Source organism: Pinus tabuliformis, chromosome 5_1 (genome assembly GCF_031772625.1).
Source record: "Pinus tabuliformis cultivar Carrire ecotype Pingquan chromosome 5_1, CPIR1, whole genome shotgun sequence".
In the NCBI taxonomy this organism is placed as follows: Eukaryota; Viridiplantae; Streptophyta; class Pinopsida; order Pinales; family Pinaceae; genus Pinus; species Pinus tabuliformis.
In genome coordinates, this window is record NC_142305.1 from 456,845,798 (window position 1) to 456,853,404 (window position 7,607).

The 7,607-nt window shown below is 37.9% G+C and overlaps 1 pseudogene; it reads right to left on the reverse strand.

The window, feature by feature from the left end:
- Window positions 1–821: 821 nt before the first annotated feature.
- Window positions 822–1,923, reverse strand: LOC149165458 (bifunctional D-cysteine desulfhydrase/1-aminocyclopropane-1-carboxylate deaminase, mitochondrial pseudogene; annotated as a pseudogene).
- Window positions 1,924–7,607: the final 5,684 nt, after the last annotated feature.

Genomic DNA, 7,607 nt, shown 5'->3' on the forward strand with positions numbered 1-7,607 from the left:
TTTAGAACCTTGCAGTGCAAGGCCTTTAACCTTTTTCTCTCTGTACCATCCACGACAATGATTGCAGATTTGAGATGTTTCTGCAGAGTATCTCTGGATTCTGTGTCAGATGCATTTTCTAATCTTTCCTTCCAAAAAGGAAATAGATCACACTTTATGGAACAAACAGGGCACAAAAATTCACAATCAATGTTTCGCTCCTTTACAACTCCTCCAATTTTTTCTTTAATGGTACATTCTAAATGGAAAATATGATAACAGGAACACTTTATATAGTTCCATGTTTCATTTGGCTGAATAGATACATTACAGATATAGCACATGCAACCTGGACAAAAATTCATATTTAAAGAACAAGATTTGCAATTACAAGGGCCAGTTGCGACTGCCACCCTGCGTTTTACACTGTTGTTATCCTTAATGTCATCGAGGCATTCATTGTCCAAGCAATTACCCCTACCTTGTTCACAATCTCCAATATCAACACTAAGTTTTAGATCAACCAGATCACCATTGTTAACATGCTGAGGAGTAACTGTTGTGTCTGTAACTGTTTGATCAAGTATACCCACTGATTCATGATTTGAAAGATCCTTGTATTTTCTATCTGCTTTATTGTACATATTTCCACAAGAATGCCTCCTTTCACTTATGTTGGCAAGCAATTTCTCTTCAGATACTCTTTTCATATCAGGAGTCCAAAACAATAATTCAGCATTCTGCTTTTCTGCTACCATCGTACTTGAATAAGATATAAGACACCCTCCCATCTTAGGAGAGTCAATGCTGATAGCAACTTGTCTTTCAAACCCATTTTGTTTTCATAACTCATTGCCAACAAAAGAGGTTAACGCATCTTTAATTGTCAGATAGTCCCTGCACTCTTTACAAGGCATATTCCTGTAACATGAACCTTCACATTGTCCAACAATGTTCAAAGATTCTGTGATGCCAGCAACTTTAAGTTTAGGGCTCGTTTTAGGTACCAAATGAACATTGGCGTGGTTATCAGCATACTGACCTCCAACAGATGGACCAACTGCACATAAATCTTTTCGAGCTTCTGATTTGCTTTGGCCTGTGAGAGATTGATCAAGTACACTAGTATCACTTACAAACTTTTCAACAACAAAGCGAACCCGATGCTCTTCCAGCAAGCACCAGAAGTGCTTGTATTTGCAATACCATTTGGTACAAAGTCTAATAAGTTCCCTCCTTCCCAGCGCTAACGGTGCTTCTTCATTTCTCACAAGTAAGACAAGAGCGATACTGCCAATTTGTGCATACTCCTCCTTGGACACAAGCTCTATGTTCGCACCAACCATCCACTCCACAAGAAGATTCCCAGTCAAGCCAGGATCTTCATCGACTTGTGCCTTGGTAGTTCGTAATATGAGATAGCAGTCAAGATTCAAGTATCGAGCTGCCACTGCAGTAGCACGACAGTGGTTACTTTGAATGCCTCCTATTGTGATAACACAATCTGCACCTTGCGCCTTTGCATCAGCCATTAAAAATTCTAGCTTCCGCACCTTGTTCCCACTAAGTTGCATACCTGATAAGTCATCACGCTTTATCCAGACTTCAATGTTTGATGGTAAGCCCGGAAGATTCCATCGATGAATTGGTATAGGGAGATGTCCGAGAGAATAGAAATGGGACGGAATCGGATGAAGCTCTGTCGCCCAAGAGGGAGGTGTGTATGAAACTTTGCTCAGAAAGGCTTCAGAACTGCCTTCTCCTTCCACTCGCTCTGCACGAAGCCCGTGAGCCATTGTTGTCTTCGCTCTGACGCTCTTGCCTTTCACCTGTAATTTACTGTAGCACCATGGAGATGTAAAACCAATCCAATGGCAGCCGCTGCTAAAGCCGAAATGTTTGCAATCGGGAGTCATCCTAATCCTATATGAAATTAACGACGCCGAACCCCTTTTCTGGCAAAGAAAAACAAATGTCAACCAGGTGTCTATGTTCTCTGTCGGTGGAGGAACTAATGCACGAACAGCTGGTAATGTTTATCAAATCTCAACATCTCGTTTGGTTCCTTGTATTCGGTCAATACACAAAGATTAGAACATGAGGCGCATACTTAAATGCAAATACATTTCATTTGTCAAAAACTCATCACTGACACGAACATGATCCCACAACCATGAATTCCCAATGTACTTGGAGATGATATATGCACCACCACTTAGTCGATAACCAGCTTCATATATATTTGCTACTTTTCCAACATAATTAACCTGAGTTGGGATCAGAAGGACTTCATTGACTTGAGAAAAGCGATTGTCCCAGGAAAGGATCTTCAAGGTATTAGCCTCAGGGAGAGCACTGAGCAAATCTGTGTTGCTACAAACGAGCTTAATGCACTTCTTCCTTGAAAACGCTGTCACTGCTCTCATCTGCATTTCTGGAGGGAAGCAAAACTCTGTACAATAGGCATGCTAGGATTTGGGCCTCCACTGAAAACTCGAACAAATCCCCAATTTCGTAGCACGCTACGAAACCACCTAAACAGGTAGCGCTGCGAAACTGCTAAAAAAGAATTCATGCGCTGCGAAAACACCCTGTCTTTAAGCTAGGCTAAAAATTTTGGCAACAGAATTTTCAGTGATAACACCCCCTTTGGTTAAATGTCAAAAAGGTAGGGCCCCACTAAATCCATCAATAACCATCAATTTATTTTACACATATCTAGAGGCATGAAAGAATAGGGTGATTTAATAGTTAAGTGCATGGTGGGGACAAAATTTACTTTGACTTTATGGATTTGACTTGTGATTTGATGCATGAAATTAAAAGTGGTTCTAATGTTTTAGAAATTAAGTTGCTAAGTTATTTTTGAATTAATTTTAATAATTCAAATAAATAGTTTCATACTTAAGCCTTTTTCTTTGTTTTTTGTTTTTGAGGAGTAGACTTCAACTTGCTCTATCTTTTGATCCAGATTTCAGTTTGAAGCACCAGATATATCATTGAAAAGATGCTTCTGATAACTTTACCATGAAAACACCTGCAATATGATCTAACCTGGAATATATATGAAAAATATATTCCAACATTCAGACTTGTCTTCACCATAGAGCTTCAAGAACTAAATGCTTCCTTGGACAAACAAACCTTTGTTCTATGAAAGTTAGTGATTCATAGGCTAAAATTTACCAGTAGATTCCTAAAATAAATAACAAGATAATCATCAATTCATCACTATAAATTATAGGACCCTAACAGTATGTAGTGGATTTCCAATGGTGAATGTGTTGTTGCTTCTGTATCCCTTCAATTCTATTGGAGGTCAACTAAGAGCCTTGGTTGTCACCAATTCTATTGGAAAACCAAACATGTAGGATATATTTTCCCTTAATAATTCAACCACTTGATTTTCTATTTCTACCTTTAATGCCTTCACTTTAGTCCACTTGACTTAGTAATCAATGCATACAATGGCATACCTTTTCTTATTTTATGGGGAATCAATAGCACTAATGAAGTCCATGCCCCATTTCTCAAATGGCTCAAAATAAAAATAAAAAAAATCAAGGAGAATTTCATCCTTCTTAGTAGGCTTTCCCATTCTTTTGCACTCATCACATTATGCAATGTATCTTTGGACATCCTTATGAAGGGTTTTCCAAAAGTAACCTTCTTGCAAGATGTTATAAGTTGTCCTCTTTGCAACAGAAGGACCCCCACATGGTTCATCATGGCAAGATGAGAGGATTTCATAGACCTCATCCTCCATCAAACATCTTCTCAGAATCCGATTAGGGCCCAACTTTAAAAAAAATCCCCAATCCAAGTTTAGGAGGCACTTTTTCTAACAATCTTACTTTTCTCCTTCGAAGATAGGTGAGGAGGTGTAACAACCCTAGTGAAAATTCCATGTAAGAAAGCTAATAAAGGAAAAATAATCACCATGGTCATGGGACACGTATTCCAAGATGAATGTTGGGAAAAAAACATAGTGATGGGGATCACTTATGATTAATTAATGGCTATGGAAATTGGCAAAGGAAATGGCAAAGGTTTTCGAAATGCATGAGGCATTAATTGACATTTTATATATGAAAACAATGGAAATTAGGAGAGAAGGAACGTGAAAGATCATAGGTTGCATGTGAGGAGGAAAATGAAGTAAAATAATGGAAAATTGAAGAAAATAGAGGCCTCGTTTAAAAAAGGCTTATGAGAATCAATTGATAGACTTTTTTCATTTTAGTTTTGGTGCTCTCTATTTATTTTCTCTCTCTCTCTCTCTCTCATAATCTTGGACACTTAGAGTTTTATTGGAGCACCCTTGGAGGAGTGTGGAATACTTAGAGTTTTGGAGAAAGAAGGAAAAGGAAGAGAGGGAAAGCTTAAGAGGACATCGGGATCAACAACTACAATGGGTTTTTCTTATAGGTAACGAGTTGTATGTATGGTTTCCTTGCTATTTTTTTGCATGCATGACATATGCATGTGGTTATTTGGTTATGATCTATCATTGGCATGGAGGAATGCCTATATTGACTACATATTTTCTTAGTCTTTCCATTTCTTGGATAACCATGGTGTTGTGGGTTTCTCGCCTTTTGTTTTCTAGTTGGTTCTCATGTTCCTTTGGCTATGGGTTGAGTTATTAGTTCCTAGAAACCTTGGTTGGACAAATGCTCTAGAAGACCTATAATAGCTTGGGTTGAGTTACTAGCCCTGGAAGCCTTGATTGGAAAAATTCTCTGGAAGGCCTTGGTGGATTGATTTATTATCCTAGAAGCCTTGATTGGAAAAATGCTCTAGAAGCCTGACGACAAATGTGGGTTGAGTTACTAATCTTGGAAGCCTTGGTTGGAACAAATGCTCTGGAGCTCTGGAAATCTTGGGTAGAGACCAACTTGGTGATGGATAGTGATGTCCAACCATGAGGTGGAATCATTGTTTTAGGGTTGAGGTGGTTTTTCCTCTAGATTCCCCGGTTTGGTTTTGCTGGATGTGTTCCATGAGATCCCACATTCATGCTTGGAATATAGCATAAGGGTTCCTTACTAAAAGAGAGATTTGGTTCAGCCCAGTCTATGGTCAGGTGGTTCATGGAAGTCCCAGACTTGGTTACCTTTTGCATAAGTTATTAAGATATTTTTTTCTCTTGTATCTAATGGGTAAATATACTTGTTTATGTGTGATTTTTATGGTTGTTATATCCTTGTTATTTATATTGTTTATATGTTTCTTATAAGAATGTTTTATGACAGTGATAATGTATGGATCTCATCATATTTTGATTTGTAAATGAATGAAAATTCAATATATGACCTAATAGACGATAATGCAACTAATGTGACAAGGCGTCAACGCTTCTTAAAGATTCTAATATAAGTATGAGACCACTATGCTTTGATCTGTTGTTATGACCTGTAGAATGCATATTTGTGACATGTTTGACAAAATTCCTGTTATGGCTAGTAGGGTTATAGTCAACTATTTGTTCAAGTATTTTCATTAGCATCATTGTTTTTTGTTACTTTTCATTCTTGAAGCTTTCATGGAGTTCTCTCCAGTGGCCTGAGTCCTATCCCTTAAAGGGTGGCACAAAATCCAAGGTCATTGGCTCTATACTTGCTGGAAAAGTCCCCAGTTTCTTGCATGGCCTCTCTATGAGAGAAACTGGAGGGTCTTAGTCGCATGCATGCCCATGTCACAGGACCAACTGATGCCCTAGGTCAATAAAATTCTAAGTTGTCTTAGGGGTTGATCACCTGGAAGGTTTGGTCGGTTCCTATAGGTTATGTGACATGTGTAGAAGATCTGAGTGGTTGTGTTTTATTGGTTCCACTTCCTCAGCTATACATGGGGAGTTGAATCAAATTATAGTAGCCTCTCATCACATATTTACCCAAGGAACTCGTTAACTTGGGTAAATGTGGGAGGATGGTGTTACAGAGTGGTATCAGAGCATGGTTGACCCCTTCGACCAAATGAGAAATCTATTGGTCATGCATTCATGTTGGTTGCATATATGTTTTCTATATGCTTGTAGTTTATGTGCTTGTTGTAAATGAATGGCATTGGTCATAGTTGCAATGGTATCAGCATGTGGAAGTTGATGGTGTTGTTGTTGTATATGGTTGTCATAAGTGTATGCAAGTTATGCATTGGTTATGCATGTCAGTGCTTATATATTGTTATGCATACATTGATATAGTTGTAGTTGTCATCCATGAGGTTATGGTATATGGTTTGTATGGTCATGCCTTGATGATTGGATAACAATTGAAATGATGATTAAATGTTGATATGATTTTATATATATAATCTGGTTGGTCTTACATATGAGATATCCTTCCCTGAACTACACTGAGTTACTTTGGTTTTTTTATGATTTATTTTAGCTAACATGATATACCTTTTAGGAAGAAAACAACAAAGATGACTAGAAAGATGGTATACTACAATTCTTGAGACTCTCCATATGGATAATATGAGTAGCATGATGTTGGGAATTCTTATGACTTAGAAAACACATTGAGAAGTTTGAAGGCATAAATAAGAAGTTGTAAATAAGATAATGACAGAATCATTCAGGAACATGAGAAACAAGTAGAGGTTAATGTAGTAATCCTTTAGATTTTGTCAAAATTGCAAAGATAGGGCCCACTTCAGCTCATCCATAACTAGGAGGATAAAACTAATGGGGCATATGGAAGTAGGTCTCCTGGTGGGCATAGGTCAGATAGAGATGACACACTTAGAGATGGCAGGTTCTTGGATACTCCGGTTAAGAGAGGTGATGGAAATAGGTTCTATTCTAGTTTTGGTTCTAACAGGTAACATGATTGTCATCATTTTCATACTTACAGGGGGAGAAACAGAGGATATTTGTGAGATGATTTCAAGAAAACAAAGCCACCTACATTCAACGGGGAAATGTAAAAGTCACGGGATGCAAAATCATGGTTTCTTGGTATGAATATGTTCTTTAGGTTGCAGGATTACTCCAAAAACGTGAAGGCTAGAATAACGACATTTAGTCTTAAAGGTAAAGATAATATCTGGTGGGAAGATGTAAATAATGTAAGAGGTATTTATGAAGAGGATATGACTTGGAGTGAGTTCGAAATACTTTTCAAGAAGAAGTATTTTTCAAAGAGATATCATGATGATAGAGAAAAGGAATTTTATGATTTTACTATGGGATTTATGACCGATGAGGAGTACACTACCAGATTCTTGGAGTTATTGAGGTATGTGCCTTAGCTCAAGGAGGAGAAGGCCAAGATTTAGATATTCGTCAGTGGGTTTCTGGTAGCATTCAAAGACATGATTGAGTTTGATGAGCCTATATCATTGGAGGAGACCATCCAGAAGTTAAAGCATTATTTTAAGAAATCAAAGTGCAGATATGAGACTAAGAAGGAGTGGAAATGTAAAGACGAGAATAAAGGAAAATGGGACAAGAAGCGAACAACACCTAAGACACATGTAACAAAGTGAATGCAGCACCACCTAGGAATTTCAATGCATCTAACATAGATTTCAGTCTAAGGAGAAGAACAAGGGTGATGGTTGGAAACCCTTGAAGTGTTGGATGTGTGGAGGAGAACATCGCAGGAGATATTTTCCATAGT